Source organism: Medicago sativa, chromosome 5, assembly GCF_051527215.1.
Source record: "Medicago sativa cultivar Bolivia chromosome 5, Bolivia_mono, whole genome shotgun sequence".
Lineage (NCBI taxonomy): Eukaryota > Viridiplantae > Streptophyta > Magnoliopsida > Fabales > Fabaceae > Medicago > Medicago sativa.
In genome coordinates, this window is record NC_140753.1 from 59,848,094 (window position 1) to 59,870,352 (window position 22,259).

General features: G+C 39.2%; 1 long non-coding RNA gene across 1 annotated transcript; it reads right to left on the reverse strand.

The window, feature by feature from the left end:
• Positions 1-1,550: 1,550 nt before the first annotated feature.
• On the reverse strand, positions 1,551-2,356 carry LOC146923613 (uncharacterized). Its single transcript, XR_015010918.1, has 2 exons — positions 2,213-2,356; positions 1,551-2,015 (listed from the first exon to the last, which is right to left on the reverse strand). It is a non-coding gene; the product is annotated as an uncharacterized LOC146923613 (long non-coding RNA).
• Between the last annotated feature and the right edge of the window lie 19,903 nt (positions 2,357-22,259).

Consider the following 22,259-nt stretch of genomic DNA (forward strand, 5'->3'; position numbering starts at 1 on the left):
TTTATAAAAGTTTGTGTATTCGGTGAATCGGGAATTGAAATGTTTGTATTTATTAAATAATAATTACTTAAGTTTAGAATGTATAAAGAGTGTCTGTGAGACAACGGTTAACACCTATTGATATTGAAACTCAAATTTAAATAAAGTTGAATTTAAATACATAAAAAATGGAGTTCAAGTCTCCTTGAGTCGGTTGTAAGATAGTCATTAATGTTACTATAATTAATAGTCTCCTTCCTTGGTGGTATCAACTGAAGATTCAAAAAGAGGGATTCCAAATAATGAAACTATCCCTGATAAATCTATTTCACTCTTCATATTTAAACATATCCAGTCATGTTTATATAAGACATCAACGTGCTACCATAAGACTAGAAAATTTCATAAGATCTAATGATAGACCGTCTACACTGGATAGTACTTCGTTTCCCTCTTTCTTCATATCCATTTATATATCAAAAACTGTGTAACATGCATGAATCAACTTAACAATTTATCTTCTGCCTCTGACCTGCCTTTTAGCAGAGTCACTCTGTTTATTACAATGTCATTATAGACTATACACCATAACACCAAGGCTCACTAACAATCTGGACTTGTTCTAATCTAAATCAAGCATGTAAATGTGTACCCCCAGAATGACAATGACTCTTAAATTCTATTATATTCACCACATTTTTTCCACATTTGAAAACTCACACATAAGTGGAGGATTTTGGGATCGAACCCAAGGTTACGGTTTAACAATTTCAGCACTAGTTGGAGTGGATTTTGGGATTGAACCCAAGGTTACGGATTTTGGGACTTAAGTCGCGTTTTTGATAACAATGTTTACCCCCTTTCTTTTGAAACACTTGGAGTGGATTCAAATCACTCAAGCCTCAATCAGACTATATAACAGGAGTCATTACATCTATCTACAACAGAAATAGAGTACAACTTCAGTTGAAAACGAGGTGAACACGTGCTCAAGCCGGCGAACAACAACAGAAAGAGGAAAGAAGATGAGTGGCCGTAAGCCCGTAACTGAGAAATACGACGAAGAAAGAGAGAGAGAGAGAGAGAGAGAGAGAGAGAGAGAGAGAGAGAGATAACGCACATAACAAAGGCACATGTGAATGACACATGACTCACATAATCTATGTTTTAATCTCATACACAAATGTCATTCTCCCTTGATATTCCTCTAATTTGTTGTTTCTTTTTTAGGCAAATCTCGTAACTTACAAACCCACTAATTTGTTTTTGACAAATTAAAATCACCCTTAGAAATATTTTTTAATACAAAAAAAAATTAAAACACCCAAAATATTTCATTCACATGCTGCAGAGTATTTCACACACCTACTTTAAAAACAATCAAAACACTAGAATCACACTTTTTCTCTTCATGTACTATCATCACTAACAGTCTGCCATGACTACTCAGGTTATGTAAATTTGTCTCACTCAGAATCACAAATAAATACACAGGTAGTGGATTCAAGACTCTTTTCAATTGAATCATACTTGCGACAAAAGAAACAGAATAACTGTATGATTTCAGCTAGTGTTAAAAAAGTAAATATGTTTCCTTAATTACTGAAAATCATCCCAAGTAAAAGAAATTATTATACAGCTCAGGACATTAAAAATAAATGCAAATTCAAAGACTATTAAATCATCCCAAGTAAAAGAAATTATTATACAGCTCAGGACATTAAAAATAAATGTAAATTCAAAGACTATTAAAATGTTTGAGTACTCTTGGATGTAGTAATCAACGATGGTACCAAGGTCATCTAGTCCGTCATCATGCGGAACACGAGGTCAATAGTTGACTTGTCTTGTATGTTGTAACTGGCAAGGGTCCGGCGGTAATCTAGTGGTGTAACGGAAAAGTACAGTTCTTGCTCGTGTACTGGGAGCTTTAACTTGTCACTGATCTTCTCTTGCACGCTGAGTATTGTGTCTGAACTCTTAACCATCAGGGGGAACGTTTTCATTCCATACTCGATGTTTATGAATATTTGCATCTGCACCGCAATTGCAACACATTATTAATCAATGATAAAAGAAAACGAAATCATAAAATTAGACTTTGAAGCATTCACTAAAATAAAATAAAATAAAACAAGAGATTACACATATAAACGAAAATCGAAACATGCATGCAATACAAGAAATTGATACAAACACATATAAAACATATACAAAATTTAACGACACTCACAGGAACGGAGCAGCTATTCATCTTACTACTCTGACTCTGGTCACCGCCGTGTAGATTCCTTCGCCGCGTCACCGTCGCAGAGAAGAGAAGAGAGTTTTGAATGTATGTTAGGTTTTCTATCGGCTTGTATTAAATAGGTTTTAGAAAATTGCTCTTCACCCATTTAAAATTGCTCTTTCCCATATGTTCTGACAATAATACCCCCAACGTGACTTAAGAGTTAAGTCACAACTAGAAAATTGCTCTTCTCCCATTTAAAATTGCTCTTTCCCATGTATTCTGACAATAATACCCCCAACATGACTTAAGAGTTAAGTCAAAACCTGAGTTAAGTCACGTTCTGCTTGTGTCATTTGGTAGAGTAGAATTGGTTTTTTTTTTCCTTCCATATTTTTCTTCATTCATTCATACTTTCATTCAATCATTCCTTTAAAGTTAACAAAATACGCAAATTCAATCAAAATTAAAATACATAAAATTAAACCGAAAAACAAATGAAAATGTCATAAAAAACACAAAGGCGCAAGTGTAAATATATTACATTAAAATCAGCCAAAATGTCATAAAAACATCTAAATTAAAAATATACAAATGTCAGGAAAACACAAAAAAAAAAATCATACTCATGTAGACTACAGCTCCTAGTCCTCCTCCAGGGAACTGGCTCCTTCTGCAAAATATTATACTCTGATTGAATGCCCTGCAACACACCGGTAAAGACAGGAGAAGAAAACACATCAGGATGCCCCATTGCACTATTAACTCTGGCTTTGATATTCAAAATAATCAGGAGTGGGTCGGGAAGCTGTTTGGCCCACTGTTGCTCACCAATTACCTCCTCGCAAGGAGGGATAGGAGTTGTGTATTCAGCAACGGGCGCATGGTCGTTCATCATATGATGAGATACACGGTAGAACCATTTGATGTACCCTTCCTCATACTTCCATGGCTTCCAAGCTCTTGCCTGCCGACCCCTCTGCGTCTGGTCAAGGACATGGACCATAAAATCCTGAAAGGCCTGATAAGTGCTCAAAAGTAATATATTTCATGTGTTAAAAGAGGCATTTTTAGTGACTTGTTATGCAAGTTATCTACGGAAAAGCAACCAATTGTTGTAATTATACCATTTATGCTTTATATGCCTAATTCTACCCAATTTATGCAGGAAATGACAAGCAAGGACCAAAACTCAACTTGTGTGAACCAAGCAAATCTCGCTTACGCGAGGTCATCTCGCTTAAGCGAGATTCCTCCAGGGAGAAGCTCAACCTTCGCTTGCATCTCGCTTCCAGGGTCGCTTGTGAATTTTAGAATCTCGCTTACGCGAGATCATCTCGCTTACGCGAGATTTCTCCAGGGAACAGATGAGCATCTCGCTTTCCATCTCGCTTCCATGTCGCTCAAGCAGGATTCTAAGGCGGTTTAAGTTTCAAGCAACTTCGCTTGCGCGAGGTCTAACTCGCTTACGCGAGATGCAACTTCATCAAGGAGCAGGGCTACGTGGCAAGACTTCATTGGCCATTGTTGGATATTTAGGTTTCTCGCTTGAGCGAGATGTATCTCGCTTAAGCGAGATTACACGTTTTCAGCCCCTTTAAATACAAGTTTTCCCTCTCTCTAGCACTATTCACTATTCCATTGAAACATTTTATTCATTTCTAGAGAGAGGTTAGAGCTATTTCAAAGAGAGAAACACAAAGCAAGTGATTAAGGAGTAGATTCAACCCTAGATTCATTGAGACATCAAGGATCTTGGCATGGAATCTTCATCTTTCCTTCATTCCTTGCATTAGTTTACATGTCTATATGTAACTATCACCTTCTATGTAGTATTGAGGTAACAATCAAGCTATTATGTAATCTTTTGATCTTTTAATATATAAGGTTCTAGCTTAATGATTCAATATTGTTGTTATTCTTGCTTTTAATGCTTTCAAAGAGATTCAAGATGATTTGGACACAAACTCTTGAATCTAGAACTAGAATAACAATCTATCTTATGTTATATCACTCTTGACAAGCTTGTAAACCTTTGATAATTACTTTTAATCAAGATTTTAATGCTTTCGGATACTTAATCAGGCTGGACACGGTCGATTAAGTTATTCGATCGACTTTGTTATCGTTTAAGGAATTTGGACACGAATGTTTAAACGCTAACTTGGAAATAACGATGTCGCTTTGGACACGAAGGATATTGTAGAAATGATTGTAATAATATTGGTTATAAAGCTAGAGTCTGTTAATCGATCGAGAGATTGCTGCTGTTATGCTTGCTCGTTATCTTATACCGCAAGCGAAATAGTTCGATCCACTCTCGTTTTTACTTTAGTGTCATATATGGATATAGTGTTACAAACATACAAATTATATCCAAACCCTTAATGTGAAATATTGTGAAAATGCTTATGATTAACGTAACTCCCTGTGGAAACGATCCTATATATACTCACGTGTACATAGTTATGACATGTAGGAAAAGTCTTACATCAAAATGGCGCCGTTGCCGGGGAGTAACGGAAATTTTAATCATAAGTATTGAAACAATTTTGTCATGTTAAGGCAATTTTGCACAAAATTCTTTCATGCATATACTTATACACATATATCATTCATTATTTGTTTATGCTAACCACCTGGTATAGTCTTGGTGAACTTTGTTTATGCGAGGTACCATTGATAAAGAAGAACTACAATTTGATCCTGAGATTGAGAAAACTGCTAGGTTACTTAGAAAGCAAGCAAAGGAAGCTAGGAGATTAGCCAGGCTGGCTCAGCCGGAATCTTTACTTTTTATTCCTTCTCCGTCAGGTTCGGTGCATACTATATCACTAGGTGATTCTTCACATTCTTCTGCACATTCATCTCCGAGGAGTGAACCAGAAGTAGTCATGGCTAATGAAGATGAGAATGCTCTACCTATGTGGGTTAGTCCGAGGAGGCTAGCTAATCTTGGCAACCGTAATGCCAAATCTATTGAGCTAAAGTCTGGGTTGATAAACTTGATAACTCATAACCAGTTTACCGGTATGGATCATGAGGATCCATATAGACATCTTACCAACTTCTATGTTACCGCCGGTACACTTGGTATGAAGGAAGATGAGGAAGAGGGTGTGTTTGTGCAATTGTTTCCTCATTCTTTGATCGGGAAGGCTAAGGAGTGGTATCTTGATCAACCAACTTCTTTGATGGAAAATTGGGGTGAGCTAGAGAAAGCATTTCAAGAAAGGTTCTTTCCGGAGGATAGGCATCTTGAGGCTAAAACTTCAATTACAACTTTTGCTCAAGGCCAAAGTGAGACTCTTTGTGAAGCTTGGGAGCGCTATAAATCATTGCTAAGGAATTGTCCAAAGCATGGTTTTGATAGCCAAATGCAACTATATCTTTTTCGTCAAGGGCTTCAAGACATGTCCAAGACGATGCTAGATGCAAGTGCTGGAGGTTCTATTGCTATGAAAAACCCAGCTGATGCTGTCAAAATCATTAACCAAATGGCTCTCAACACAAGAAAATCTTCTCACAACCGGAATTCTAATCAAAGGAAAGCCGGTATTCTTGAACTTGAAGCAAATGATGCGGTCTTAGCTCAAAATAAGCTCCTCACTCAACAAATAGAAGCTATGCAAAAGGAGATGAGAGCTATGCCAAAACAAATTCTTGAATCTCTCAAGCAAGAAGGAGGAACCGCTCAAGTCTATACTTGTGGACTTTGTACGGGGGATCATCCCACCGGCTATTGTCCCGAGCCCGGTTCTTTTGAAGGGGAAGAGGTCAACTATGTGGGAAACCAACAAAGGCCTAACCAACCACAACAAGCCGGAACCTCACAACAAAATCCGGGTACTTCCAACTTCCAAGGAAGGTATCCGGCCAACCAAAGCCAACAAAGACCTTGGAGAACACCGTACAACAATAACTATCAATATCCACCATCAAACTACTACCAACAACCTAACCCTCAATACCAACAAACATTCAATAATCAATACCAAAATCCACCACCAAATAACCCCCAACAACCGAATAATTCCCAAAGCACCGAGGAGGTCTTGAAACAATTCATGCAAGTGTCCATGGCTAACCAGAAAAACACCGACACGTCCATCAAAGGCCTTGAAACGCAAGTTGGTCAGTTAGCACAACAAATGGCTCAAGGTCCTCCGCAATTGGGAGCTTTCACCGCTAACACTCAACCAAATCCTAAGGAGCACCACAAGGCATAGCAGTCAAAAGCTATAGCTACAAGGAGTGGGAGAGTAGTAGGTAAAGGGGTAGGTGATGATATTGTTGTTAAAGAGAAGGATGATGACGTTGTTAATGAGGAGGACAAAGAGGAGTTCGAGGAGGATAGTGTAGAGATAGAGGAGGAAGTGTATATAAAGAATAAAGAAGTATTAGTTGAAAAAGAAAAAAATCAAAAAAGAGATCTAGTAGAACAAGAGGAGATGGAGAGGAAGATGATAGATGTGGGGAAAGATAAAGGGAAGAAACAAGTAGTTGAGAAGCAAGTGGTGGCTCAACGCTTACCATACCCACATGCTCCATCGAAGAAAGACAAAGAGCGGCAATACGCAAGGTTTCTTGAACTCTTCAAGAAGTTGCAAATTGATATACCATTCTCAGAAGCCTTGGAGCAAATGCCGGTCTATGCGAAGTTCATGAAAGATATCCTTTCCAAGAAAAGAAGAATCAACGATGAAGAGACGATCCAAATCGATGCCAATTGTAGTGCTATTATTCAAAGAACGTTGCCTAAGAAAGAGCAAGTTCCGGGAAGAGTCACTCTACCGGTAGCTATTGGCACAACACGTGTAGGTAAAGCACTACTTGATCTTGGATCAAGCATCAATCTTATGCCTTTGTCCGTTGCCAAAAGAGTTGGTGACCTTTGTATAAAGCGGACTAGGATGATGTTGCAATTGGCCGACAAATCCTTTGCAAAACCACTAGGTATGGCCGAAGATGTTCTTGTAAAAGTGGACAAATTTATTTTTCCGGCTGATTTTGTGGTTATGGATGTCGAAGAAGATGAGGATGTGCCTATCTTAATGGGAAGGAATTTCATGCAAACGGCTCGGATGATGATTGATCTTGATGATAATATCATGAAGGTCAAGGTAAATGATGAAGAGGTTACCTTCAACATCCGAGAAGCCTTGAAGTACTCGAAAGACAAGGGTGCATGTTTCAAAATGGATGCAACCGAAGAAGTCATCTTGACTACTCGGAAGCAAGTGCACAATAGAACACTCCTTGAGAGTGCTTTGGTGGACGCACTCAATGCTATTGATGAAGACGAAGCAAGTGCCATTGAAGAGTGTTTGAAGGAGCTAGATTCCTTGAAGGAGGTTCTTCCTAATCAAGCCATACTTGAAGATTTGAAAGAAGAATCCAAGGAAGAAGCCAAAGTTGATGACACCAAGGTAGAATTAAATGTTTTACCATCTAATTTGAAGTATGTTTTTCTTGAGAAAGATGGTACAAAACCGGTGATCATTAGTAGCTCCTTGTCCATCAATGATGAAACCAAGTTGGTAGAGGTTCTCAAGGCCAACAAGGAAGCAATAGGGTGGAAGTTATCCGACTTGAAAGGGATAAGTCCATCTTATTGTATGCACAAGATTATGATGGAAGAAAACTTCAAGCCGGTAGCACAACCACAACGCCGCTTAAATCCAAACATGAAAGAGGTGGTGCGAAAGGAAGTAGTGAAGTTGCTTGAAGCCGGCATGATCTATCCTATCTCGGATAGTGCTTGGGTAAGTCCGGTTCAAGTAGTTCCCAAGAAAGGAGGAATGACGGTGATTACTAATGATAAAAATGAGTTGATCCCAACTAGAACCGTCACCGGATGGAGGATGTGTTTAGATTATAGAAGACTCAATCAAGCAACAAGGAAGGATCACTTCCCCTTGCCCTTCATGGATCAAATGCTTGAAAGACTCTCCGGTCAATCCTTTTATTGCTTCCTAGATGGTTACTCCGGTTACAATCAAATCGCCATGAACCCAGATGATCATGAGAAGACGGCCTTCACTTGTCCCTTTGGAATTTTTGCTTATCGAAGAATGCCATTCGGCTTGTGCAATGCACCCGCAACTTTCCAACGGTGTGTGCAAGCAATCTTCTCCAACTTAATTGGTAAATGCATGGAGGTGTTCATGGATGATTTCTCAGTTTTTGGTTCATCATTTGATACGTGTTTGAAGAGCTTGGATACCGTGCTGAAGCGGTGTATTGAAACTAGTTTGGTGCTCAATTGGGAGAAATGTCACTTCATGGTTACCGAGGGTATTGTCCTTGGTCATAAGATTTCTTCAAAGGGTATCGAGGTAGACCAAGCAAAGGTCGATGTCATAGGAAAGCTTCCTCCACCGGTAAATGTCAAAGGTGTGCGGAGTTTTCTTGGTCATGCCGGGTTCTACCGGAGGTTCATCAAAGACTTCTCAAAGATTGCAAAGCCTATGAGCAACTTGCTCAACAAAGATAAGTCTTTTGTTTTTGATAATGAATGTCTTGATGCATTTGAATCTTTAAAAGAAAAGTTGACCACTGCACCAATAATCATTGCTCCTAATTGGGATTTAAATTTTGAATTAATGTGTGATGCAAGTGATTATGCTGTTGGTGCGGTCTTGGGTCAACGTAAGGACAAAATTTTTCATGCTATTCACTATGCAAGTAAGGTTTTAAACGAGGCACAAATCAATTATGCCACAACTGAAAAAGAGTTACTTGCAATAGTTTATGCAATGGAGAAATTTCGTTCTTACCTTGTTGGTTCCAAAATTGTTGTCTATACTGACCATGCAGCTATCAAGTACCTCCTCACTAAGTCCGACTCAAAGCCTAGACTCATCCGGTGGATGTTGTTCCTTCAAGAGTTTGACTTAGAGATCAAGGATAAGAAAGGCACGGAGAATCTTGTAGCTGATCACCTTTCAAGGTTGACAAACAATGATGTAACCAAGAATGAACCGGAGGTTCGTGAAGAATTTCCAGATGAACGGTTGCTAGCTATCAATGTGAGACCGTGGTTTGCCGACTTGGTGAACTACAAAGCAACCGGGTTCATTCCGGAAGATTTTGAATGGCAACAACGCAAGAAGTTCCTCCATGATGCTAACCACTATGTGTGGGATGAGCCTTACTTGTTCAAAATTGGAGCGGACAATCTCTTGCGTAGGTGTGTGGATGATGAAGAAGCAAAGAAGATCCTATGGCAATGTCACAATTCCCCCTATGGAGGTCACTTCAACGGGGAGAGAACCGCCACAAAGGTACTTCAATCCGGGTTCTATTGGCCAAATCTATTCAAAGATGCCAATTTACATTGCAAGCATTGTGATGAATGCCAAAGAACCGGATCAATGTCAAAGAGAAATGAGATGCCTCTACAACTCATCCTTGAAGTGGAAGTGTTCGATTGTTGGGGTATAGATTTTGTTGGCCCCTTCCCTTCATCATATTCAAATGAGTACATCTTGGTCGCTGTTGATTATGTGTCAAAATGGGTGGAAGCCGTAGCATCGCCTAAAGCCGATAGCAAGACGGTGGTGAAGTTCCTAAAGAAGAATATTTTCACCCGGTTTGGTACACCAAGAGTTCTTATTAGTGATGGGGGGTCACACTTTTGCAACGCACAACTTGCCAAGGCTCTAGATCATTATGGAGTCAAGCACAAAGTAGCATCACCGTATCATCCGCAAACGAATGGACAAGCCGAAGTTTCTAACCGGGAGGTCAAACGCATACTTGAGAAGACGGTCTCTACATCTCGGAAGGATTGGTCGGCTAAACTTGATGAAGCTTTGTGGGCATATAGGACTGCATACAAGTCTCCTATAGGCCTCACTCCTTTCCAAATGGTCTATGGCAAATCTTGTCATTTACCGGTCGAGCTCGAACATAAAGCCTTTTGGGCATTGAAGTTCCTAAACTTTGATCAAGAGAAGGCCGGTGAAAGAAGAAAAGTTCAAATGCATGAGCTTGAAGAATTGAGAAATCAAGCTTATGAATCTTCAAAGCTCTACAAAGAGAGGACCAAGAAGTATCATGACAAGAAGATCATTCTGAGACAATTCATGCCGGGACAAATGGTATTACTTTTCAATTCAAGACTGAGATTGTTTCCGGGCAAATTGAAGTCTAAGTGGTCCGGACCTTTCATGGTTAAAGAGGTCAAACCGTACGGAGCTGTTGAACTTGAGGACCCAGTCACCAAAGCCAACTGGACTGTTAATGGGCAAAGGCTTAAGCCCTACTTCGGTGGTGAAATTGATCGGTGTTTGACGACGATTTCACTAATCGAGCCATGATTTCTTCAAAATGCGTCAAGCTAAGGACGTAAAACAAGCTCTTGCTGGGAGTCACACCCAGTTTTGTAAGTATTTTCATGTTTTAATGCATTTAGGAATAATTTCATGAGCAAAGCAAAGTAAGAAGCATATCTGGAGAAATCTCGCTCAAGCGAAGCAAATCTCGCTTAAGCGAGATTGTTGCATTTTCGAATTGTTGGTTCTGGAGAAATCTCGCTTACGCGAGATGATCTCGCGCAAGCGAGATGAGTATTTTATTCAAAAAAGGGTAACGGTTTCCAAGGGGATTAACTCCCCTTAACCACTCCCCCATCCACTCATTTCCACTCATTTACGTTTTCCAACTTTCCTTTTCTCCATTCTCTCTAAACTTTTCTTTTCCTCACAAACTTTAACCCTAAAATCAAAACCAATTCAACCATAGTTAAGCACTTGCATACTTCTTCATTCATCATCATTTGCTTGCTTCATTAATCATCATTTCAACAGGTTTGATTTCTATTTCTGTGCCATGCTTTTCAATTTCAAAATTCATGCTTTATGCAAATTTAGAATGGCTAGGGTTAGATGTAGGTGTTTGTGACTAGAGACTGTTTCCTTAGGTTCATAACAATGAAAATGAATCAAAATCATCACTGTTTTTCTTCAACATTCAATTGTGTAAATTTTGACCCATTTTGGAATCTTTGGAAAATAAGGGTTTTGATTTAATGTTGAACACAAGTCTTGATTTTGATTTCTTTTCATGAGTTGGTCTTGTGAGTAGAGGATTGAGGTTGAATTTTGGTTGAAAGTATTGTGGGTTTGGTTGAAAATTCTGGAAATGGGGTTGATTTTCGCAGGTTCTGGAGAATCTCGCTTAAGCGAAGTTCTTAACTAATTTTCTCGCTTAAGCGAGACTTCATATTTTTGCCCAGATTTTTCTTCAATATCTCGCTTCTGATCTCGCTTAAGCGAGTTGCAAGCGAGATAGCCCAGTGCCTTCTTGTTATTTCTGACTTTTGTGTTAATCTAGTCTGTGTACTTCCATTTGATACCATACTGTGCTGATCAATTGTTGATATACTGTATATGGTTTTTCTGGTTGTTTTGCAGATGGCCCCTAAAAATCAACCAACCAAGAAACGTAAAACCACTGCTTCCTCATCCGGTGTTGTAAACCGTCCTGCACCCTTACCTAGAAACCCGGACCGTACCATTTACACCTCCAACAAAACCTATGCCAGGTTTCTTGAGCTGAAAAAAGAGAAAACCTGGCATGATAAAATTTTCCGGATTAACCCTGAGGGAGAGTATGCTGACATAGCAGCCGTTTTCACTGAGAGAAAGTGGGAGAAACTCCTTAACCCATATCCCAAAATCAACCTGGATCTCTTGAGAGAGTTTTATGCCAATTCTTTACCAGATTGTGATGCTAAGGAAATGCATGCTGCATTTTCTTACACTACCATGGTGAGAGGAAAAACCATCCGCTTCGATAGGGATGCGATTAATGAGTATCTAGGCAACCCTTACACCCTACCTGAGTCTGATGACCTTGACACACCTGCTTTGTGTCCTTATGGGGAGAGAGAGAGGGCTGCTGATTGGAATCTTGGAAAGATTGAGAGGGAGATTTTGCTACCGGGTAGGACATATACTGAGTCCAAAGCGGGAAACCGCAATTTGGCGGCCTTCACTGATATGAGGCCAAAAGCTGGGATTCTGTTTAAGTTCTTAGTTCATAATGTCTGGCCGAAGAGTCATGTCACCACAACTCCCAAGAGAATAATGCCTCCTCTGATTTGGCACATTTGCAAAGGAAGGCCGGTGGATCTGGCTTCGATTATTTCAAGAGAGCTGAAGCATGTAGCTCTTGGTGGTGTAGCTGGCCCAGAGACCAAACTTGCTTTTCCCGGCTTTATTATGGGACTACTTAGGCATCATGAGGTGCCAGTCACCGAGCCTTTTTCTGAAGAGCTGGTTTCTCCCATTGATGACAAATACATTCGGGGTTACATTTCTAGAGCACTAGCCAAAGGTGCTGCTTCTTCTTCTCAAGTACCTCCACCTGAGGATGATCCTCACCAGGACGATCCAGAGCAGGATGATCCTCACCAGACTATGCCACCACCTCAGCAGTCAGGCACTTTTGATTTTTCATCTTTTCAGGCATATATGGCTCAGTATGAGCAGCGAGCAGTTGAGAGAGCTCAGGCACAGCAGCAGCAAGCCTTTCAGTTAGCTCAAGCACAGGAGCTGAGAGAGAATCACATAATGGATCAGCAGGCTGCTATCTTCCGCAGCAACCAGGGCATCTACTCGCATCTTTACGATGCTCACATGGATCCCCGGTGTTTTATGTTCACTCCTGCACAGTACTATGATTCCTGCATGTGGCCTGGGGACAGGCCAATCTACCCAGGAGGGGGCAGTGGTGCAGCATTTGGTGGAGCAGCTGATGACTTTACTAGGACAGCCAGTGTCCACATTGGTGGTGATGCTGTGAGGACAGCTAGTGTGCATGGGACAGCTAGTGTGCATGGTGTCGATGATGATCCAGAGAGGACAGCCAGTGTCCATTTATCTCAGCAGGATGATATGGATGATGATGCGGCACACTGACCGCATTCTTTTGATGTTTTTAGTGATGCTTAGTTTACTTTGACTTCTGCTTTGACTTTTTAGTTTATGTTTTTATTTTTATGCTGGAACAATTTTATCGCTTTTGAACTTATACTTTTTGAGCACAGTTTTGGGTGTTCAATACTTTGGTTTAATTTTAATTTCGTTTTGGGTTAAAATAGCTTAGCTTGTTGTTTGGTTTTTAACTTATTGCTTTGGATGAAATTTTTGATTAATCTTGCTTGTGTTTAGTCAAAAGAAAAAAAAATTGCTCATGAACATCAAAGTTTAAAGTGCTCTATGGAGCCAATTATTGAGCAAAAGCAGGTGAGTGATAATGATATGAATTGTGAGAAAGCGCAATGCCAAGGTATTGGTTTCCTGTTATTCTAGGTGTTACTATGAATTTGAAATTTGTACTGTGCACAAAATATATATCATTTAAGTCTTTTCATAAACATGAATATCTTTGAACCACTTAGTACTTAACCTAAATGTGAGGTAGCTTCAATCTGTTGTATATATGCTGGAGACCGATAATCATCGTCTAACTTGTTTTAGTTATGTTAAATCTGATAATTATTTTGAATTGTTTGAAAGCATGGAAAGGATCAAGGCACTTTTTGAATTGAGAGTAACCTACTTGACCACATAAAGCCTACCTGTGAGAAGAGCGAGTATCTGATACCCCAATCTGAGCCAAATGAATCAAGTCCACAAACATGAACTGTCAATATTCATAAGCACAATGCTTGTTGAATTTGCCTGAAATTTTTCAAAAATCCAGTTCATGGTTGAATCTTATAGGACTTTGATAATTTTACTTTGTTGAACCCTTAACCTTTTTGTACTTTGTCCCTTGCCTTAGGATAGGGGAACATTCAATTAGAGTTTTGTTGTATTCAAGTTGGGGAGGAAAAGGAGGCATTATATGTTAAGTTATGGTGAAGTTGTAAAATAACCTGACAACATTGAATCAAAGAAAAAATTGTACATTTGAAAAAGAAAAGAAAAGAAAAGAAAAGAAAAAGAAAGAGAAAAATCAAAAATAGAATAAGTTGTCAAGGTTATAAGTTTGATTGTTAATCACCAAAGGTTTTAATTCTTGGTAGGGAAGTATATGGATTTCAAGTTGTGATACAAAAAAATGTTCCTCTTTGATAGGCTTTCTGATCAATTGCCCCACATATGACATTTCTTTTGTAGCCCGGCCAAGTTATAACCCTTGCAAGACCTTTTGATCCATGCTTTTATGCTTTTTGAGACGATATTTGGATGGACACCTAACTTAAATAGGATGTTAGCATGATTGTTGGATGTGTGTTCATTTCCTCATTCATTGTTATCATCATATTGCATTTACTTTCAAAGAAGTGTGTTAGGTGTGGTTCATAGATAGATATGTTTATACTTTGAAGTTTATGATGTGTATTTTGTGCTTAGGACTTGTTTCACATTTATAGCTGTGCTAGGAATAATGGAGAACTTCATGCTTGCCGGTGCATTCACATTTGAATCACCACTTGAAAATTTTTTATTTGATTTGAATTGTTTGGTATTGTGCTAGAAAGCTTGTCCAAAGCCTTGTGAGTTTCCTTTTGATTCTTTTGTTTGAGGAAAAACAAAAAGCTAAGTTGGGGAGAGTTTGATAAGTGCTCAAAAGTAATATATTTCATGTGTTAAAAGAGGCATTTTTAGTGACTTGTTATGCAAGTTATCTACGGAAAAGCAACCAATTGTTGTAATTATACCATTTATGCTTTATATGCCTAATTCTACCCAATTTATGCAGGAAATGACAAGCAAGGACCAAAACTCAAGTTGTGTGAACCAAGCAAATCTCGCTTACGCGAGGTCATCTCGCTTAAGCGAGATTCCTCCAGGGAGAAGCTCAACCTTCGCTTGCATCTCGCTTCCAGGGTCGCTTGTGAATTTTAGAATCTCGCTTACGCGAGATTTCTCCAGGGAACAGATGAGCATCTCGCTTTCCATCTCGCTTCCATGTCGCTCAAGCAGGATTCTAAGGCGGTTTAAGTTTCAAGCAACTTCGCTTGCGCGAGGTCTAACTCGCTTACGCGAGATGCAACTTCATCAAGGAGCAGGGCTACGTGGCAAGACTTCATTGGCCATTGTTGGATATTTAGGTTTCTCGCTTGAGCGAGATGTATCTCGCTTAAGCGAGATTACACGTTTTCAGCCCCTTTAAATACAAGTTTTCCCTCTCTCTAGCACTATTCACTATTTCATTGAAACATTTTATTCATTTCTAGAGAGAGGTTAGAGCTATTTCAAAGAGAGAAACACAAAGCAAGTGATTAAGGAGTAGATTCAACCCTAGATTCATTGAGACATCAAGGATCTTGGCATGGAATCTTCATCTTTCCTTCATTCCTTGCATTAGTTTACATGTCTATATGTAACTATCACCTTCTATGTAGTATTGAGGTAACAATCAAGCTATTATGTAATCTTTTGATCTTTTAATATATAAGGTTCTAGCTTAATGATTCAATATTGTTGTTACTCTTGCTTTTAATGCTTTCAAAGAGATTCAAGATGATTTGGACACAAACTCTTGAATCTAGAACTAGAATAACAATCTATCTTATGTTATATCACTCTTGACAAGCTTGTAAACCTTTGATAATTACTTTTAATCAAGATTTTAATGCTTTCGGATACTTAATCAAGCTGGACACGGTCGATTAAGTTATCCGATCGACTTTGTTATCGTTTAAGGAATTTGGACACGAATGTTTAAACGCTAACTTGGAAATAACGATGTCGCTTTGGACACGAAGGATATTGTAGAAATGATTGTAATAATATTGGTTATAAAGCTAGAGTCTGTTAATCGATCGAGAGATTGCTGCTGTTATGCTTGCTCGTTATCTTATACCGCAAGCGAAATAGTTCGATCCACTCTCGTTTTTACTTTAGTGTCATATATGGATATAGTGTTACAAACATACAAATTATATCCAAACCCTTAATGTGAAAGATTGTGAAAATGCTTATGATTAACGTAACTCCCTGTGGAAACGATCCTATATATACTCACGTGTACATAGTTATGACATGTAGGAAAAGTCTTACATCAAGGCCACAACCACATCCCCGACAAGATCCCCAATCGTCGTAGGAGATCTGAGAATGATATGGATATAGCCGTACTGCCTGAGAACCCGCTATGACAAGTGAAGTTACGTCCTGTCTTTGCCGGCCATGATCCAACCGGAGTATCAACAAATGTCGTAATGTCTCGTCGATCCTCTTACGGCGTCCAGAGTACATCAGCGTTCACCATCAGATCAATGAGACCTCAGTAATGTGAATGCTTAGAATTGCCCCTGGGGGGTTTTCATCTGGCGGCAAGCAGGTCAACACGATTGTAGTCTTTACCAAGCTTCCTTGGAAAGAACTTCACGAAGTGCTCCAAAACCCATCCCTACAAACACAGAGACACAATAATATTGGCACAATTATCATAAACGCATATACAGACACATATACAAACGCAATAACATTGTAAGTCATCTATTATTATTAACCAAAAAAAAAATATTACCTCAAGTAGAGTCATGCCAACGGCGCCAATCGTAGGGTCCATAGCAAGAGAAAGATGAGTGTAGAGAAATTGAATCAGAGAGATGTCATTTCTAAAAGTGTAACATAACTCAAAAAAGTTCATCCACCATCAAAATTCACTTTTAGGGATTACAGTGTGAAGGTGAGAAAAACACAAGAAGGGGGGGTTGAATTGTGTTTTGAAAAATTCTTCGTTTCTCCTAAAAACTGAACACACTGATCAGAAGCTAAGCGAGACAGCTTCTGAAGTGATAATCAGAATCTAAATGCAGCGGAATAAAACAGAGAGAGAGAAGAAGAACGACACAAAGCAATTATACTGGTTCCTTCCACAATCCGGAAGTAGTCCAGTCCCCCTTGCACTTCCAAGGAGATTTCACTATGAGTAATATCTGATTACAAATGCTCAAGCACACAAGCAAGAGACTTCCTTTGCTCAAGCACACAAGCAAGAGACTTCCTTTGCTCAAGAACACAATCAAGAGACTTCCTGCTCAAGCACAATTGCAAGAGACTTCCTAACTAAACAAAATTACACAGAAAGATGTTTAAGGTTGAACACTTGATATACAATCAGAGGTGCTCACAATACAAATCAGATACAGACTCAATGGACTTAAGAATTTCTAAGATATGACTTTGAGACACAGAAATTCTAAGTGAATGCAGAACAATTTCAGCAGAGGTTTGGTACTTGTGAAAATCTTGTGAGTCTTTCGTTCAGCGTTCTTGCATTACCAAATCTCTAGGTCTTCACTCCTTTATATAGAGGTGTGAAAGAGACGTTGTGAAATTGCCAGCACACCAAAGAGTCGTTGTTGAAGCTTGATCTTTCACCAATGATCTTTTGCCTGATTTGGTTGTTGTCCTATGAAGAACCAATTTGAAATCCATTCCTTATTCAAAGGAACATCTATGCAGGCGAAACCGTATTCTGGAGCTGTTTTCTTGTCCTGTAGCGTGGACACAAAACAGAGTAGTGGAGAACGTGGTTGTACAATTCGTACAAAGTACAATGTCAACGCTTTCGTCCAAATTACAAGCACAAGCCTTCAAACACCTTTGAAATGACCGTTGCAAAATCCACTAATCCTTTGTTTGTGTTTTCGAATCCAATAGACAGCTTTTGCATTGATAATTCTTCAATTCTTGATTCTTTGCAAATCCAGTTGATATTCAGCTTCTGGTGAAATGGCTTTTGATGAGGCAGCTTCTGATGATGCAGCTTCTGATGACATGACTTCTGCAGCTTCTGATGATGCAACTTCTGATGATATGACTTCTGAACTTCTTGTCTTCAGGAGCACTATTCTTACTTCAGAAGCGACTTAACTTCAGGAGCACTATCCTTACTTCAGAAGCGACTTAACTTCAGGAGCGCTTTTTCTCTTCAGTAACAAGTTGCCTTCAGGAGCGTCCAAGCTTCAAATTTTTTGTTGTTTCCTTTGCTCTTTATTTGCTCATTCAGAACCAATGATGATGTAACTTTATAATTATGGTCCTGTATACTTGAACAAATATTAGCTAGTCCAATTTACAATTTTTAATACCTTGTTATCATCAAAACTCTTTAAGGTTCATTGTTAAACACATTTTGTTCCAACAATCTCCCCCTTTTTGATGATGACAAACAAAAGTATTTAAAATTGATCAATTGTTGTTAATCTAATTAACAAGTTGACTTTGGGGTTCTGAGGTTTGTAAGCTCAGAGTCTGAGGTTTGTAAGCTCAAACTCCCCCTGAGTCTGATAGTCTTTAAGGTGAGGTTTGTAAGCTCCCCCTAAGTTCTATCCAGGTTAATTAAATTCATTTTTCGCACAATAATATTATCAGAGCTTAAAAAAAATTGAATCATTGAAAGAATTAACTTATAGATAAGAAGAATGGTTCAATTAATTTTACTTGAATTTTGATACTCCTTCGTTCGTTCATAGCTTATACCAATAAGGTAAAAAATGATAGAAGTTTTTCAAAAAATTTCAAATGCCATTAATGGGGCTCAGAGCCTTTAAATACTTGTCACATATACTCCCCCTTTTGTCATTATCAAAAAAAATAATAAAAAAAACATAAAAGACAAAAAGATTTGAGAAAAACTCAAACAAAAGAGAGTATACAAGAAATTAATTAAATAAAACAGATCAAAGTATATGAACATGAATATCCAAATTATCAGAAGCAGCTAAACAGTCAGAATCAGTAAGCATTCAGAAGCATAAAACAAGATGGTTTCAGAAGCAAGGACTAAGAATTTAAAACAAACAACAAACAAAAAGAAAAACACAAGGGTGTGCAACTAAGGGTTGGTTTGTTGTTGTTTCTTCATCCTCTCCATCTCTTCAATTTTCTCCTGCAACAGTTCTTCAAGTTGTTGTTGCCTCTGGAGAAGAGCTTGTTCCCTTTCTCTAGCTTCTTGCTGCTGCTGTGCCATCTGTTTCTTCAGAAGCTTACACAACCTGGCTTCTCTGGTCAAGTAATCCGTTTCAAAGAAGAAATGCTGGTTTGCCAGGAGCAGTGTAGAACTTCTTACTCTAAGACTCTGATTCAGATTCTCCATTAGCCTTCTGACTGATGCTTGCTTGACTCTGAGGCATTTAGCCTTGATCTCTTCAATAAGCTCAGCTGCCCGGTTCTGAAGAGATGCCCAGGAGTCTTCATATGCACTTGTGAGATCAATTGTCCTTCTTTGATCCACCAGATTATGCATCTGACTCAGAATTGTGAGAAGCTCAGCATTGATATATCCAGATTCCAGGATGTTTGTCGGTGGTTGTTCAAGGGTTTCAAGATCAGAATCACAGATTTCCAAATCTTGAACAGGGTTAGGAACTGGAATGGTAAAGTGTGTTTGTGTGTTTGAAGATGAAGGCTGGTCAGAATCAATGTGTGTGGTAGAGGTTGAGGCTTGAATATTGACTAGAGAGATGTCAACATCCATGGGAGTTGGTTCTGGGGAGTGTTCAGGTAAAGGTTGAAAGTCAGTTTCAGTTGGTGGTTGTTGTGGTGAAGTTGATGTTTGAGTGTTGAGTTGGGGGTCAATGGTAGCTATTGGTGATTGTGGGGGTGTTGTGGGTTTATGTGGTTCAGGTGTTTGTTGATGGGGGTTTTCTGAAACAACATTTTCAGAAGCAGCTGCTTCTGGAGTTGTTTCAGAGGCCTTTTCTGAGGTTTTGTCTTTGGGTAAGTCACCTGAATAGTGTAGAATAAGATTGTCTAAGACAGAAGTGTCTTCTATTGGTTCAGGTACTGATGGTGAAGAGGGTGAAATGGGAATAGAGGTGACTGGAATCTGGATTACCTGATCTGCAGGGCCAGCTTCAGAAGTGATCTTCTGTGGACCAGCAGCTTGAGGAACTACTTCTGAAGTTCCAACTTCTGGAGCATTTTCAAAAATGAGCATCATATCGTCTTCCTCATTGTCTTCAGTAGGCTTACCAGCAATGGCTCTTACTTCAGCCAATTTATCTTTGAAGTACCTATCACAATCTTCCAATCCCAAAGCCTTGAGCTTTTCATCTCTTTGATGAATGTATTGTGCTTTTTGTTCCTTTCTGTCTGATATAAGATCAGAAGCACGTTCATCTGCCATCCTTTTCCTTATTGAAGTCATCTCAATCATAGGACTCACAAGTTGAAGGGGAGCCTTCTTCTTCTTTAGCTTGGGATCAGCCTCTTCTTTTTCCATTTCTTCAAGAGCTTCCTCCAGCTGCTCTTGGGTGATTACCAAATCTGCCTTACCTTTTCTTCTTTTCTGAGGAATAGAAGCAGCACCAACCTTCTGCATCTTTCCTTTATCCTTGATAGAAACAGGTTTAGCTTCAGACTTAGCAACTATTTGCTTATCAGTTTTAGCAATAGCAGCTTCTGACTCAGTACTGGTTCTGGCCCTCTTTCCTTTAGTAAGAGCAGCTTCAGATTCTGAACTAGTTCTGGCTCTCTTCCCTTTAGGTGCATCAGAACCAGCAGCTTCTGACACAACAACTGCTTTGGCTTTCTTGCCTTTCCCTTTAGCAAGAGCAGCTTCCTCCTGAGAACTAGCATCTTCCTCCAAGACGTACTCAGCTACTAATCTAGCTAAGAGTTCAGGATTACTTTCCTTAACTATGGAAGGAAAGTCCCTGATAATTTCAGACTCTTCTGTGGTCATCTCCAACCACTTCTCATCTTTAGGAGCTGTCTTGAATAAGTGCATAGAATGCAAAGTCTTGCTACTGATAGTCTTCTCTGCAGTAGAAACTTCGAAGCATTTATCAGAAGCATTCCTTGTTCTTCTCAATAAATCCAGCACTCTCCCTTGATAAAAGATCTCAGAGAGCAATCTTCCATAGGGCACTTGTTTCCTTCCTTTGACTGTGGCTTCATTAATAGCCCAGCAGAGATGATCCAATACATATCTTGGGAAGTTTACCTTTTCCAGATTGATCATGAAATAGATTGCTAGCTTCTGTTGGTTGTTGGGTTGATCAGACCCACCTGCTCTTTGAAAGAAGCAATCATTACTGAATTTCACCAACATTCTGTTGTGAATCTCCATTTCAGAAGGCTTAGCATCTTTGTTACCACCCAGAAGAGTGTTGTAGTAGTTTTGCAGCAGGACATCATCCTTTTTAACTATTTCTTGAAATCTTCCTTCTGCATCCATTCTACAAGCTTTAGCAATTTTCTCCTCTGTGATGATTACGGGAATACCCATCACTTCAGACCTTATCTCAAGGCTACTAAAGGAAGTGGGATTCAAATCAATCTCCTTCTTTCCTTTCTTCGACCCAGCTGGTTTATCTGCTGCCTTCACAGGCTTTCCATTGACAATTTCAGCCCTTAACCAGAAATCTTTGACCAAGTTCACATATGTTGGCCCATTTAGCATGTTGAAGTATCCAGACAGTTTCTGAGTTTCTACATAGCCTTCCATGTTCACTTCGTACTTCTTGAGTGAAGTGAAGTCCACTGGCGATTCTACTTGGACGATTAAGGATTTCCATGGAATATCCATAGTCTTCTCTTTGTAGATGGACCCAGATTCTGGTACGCTTTGCATGTTTGATGTAGATTCTGAAACTTTTGAGCTTGATGATGCCATTTGATGATTGACGAAGATTTGAAGAAGATGAAGATTTTAGGGTTCTAAGGTTGAGAGAATGCGCTTACTTCGCAAGAGGTTTGAGAGCAAATGTGTTTGTTGTGAGTGAGTAGTGTGTGAATTGTCAAAGTGTTAAAAGTAAAACGATTGCAATTCAAAAGAGACAAACAAACATAACATTAATGACAAAATTGGGGGCGCGTGAAAAGTACTTTCAAAGCTATAAATCATCATTGCCCTTTTAGTTATACACCAATACATACAGGCCACGTAAGAAGTTCACAGAGTAACTACCAAGTTAGTGGGCCAGAAGTTACTTTTTAAAAGGTAACTTCCAACGTTTCCACTAATTCAACTATTCAGAAGCAACAAATCCAGCTTCTGGACTTCAGATGCTGACGTCATCATCAGAAGCGAGTTTTCCTCAGAACCTCAATAAAGAGCTTCTGATGGA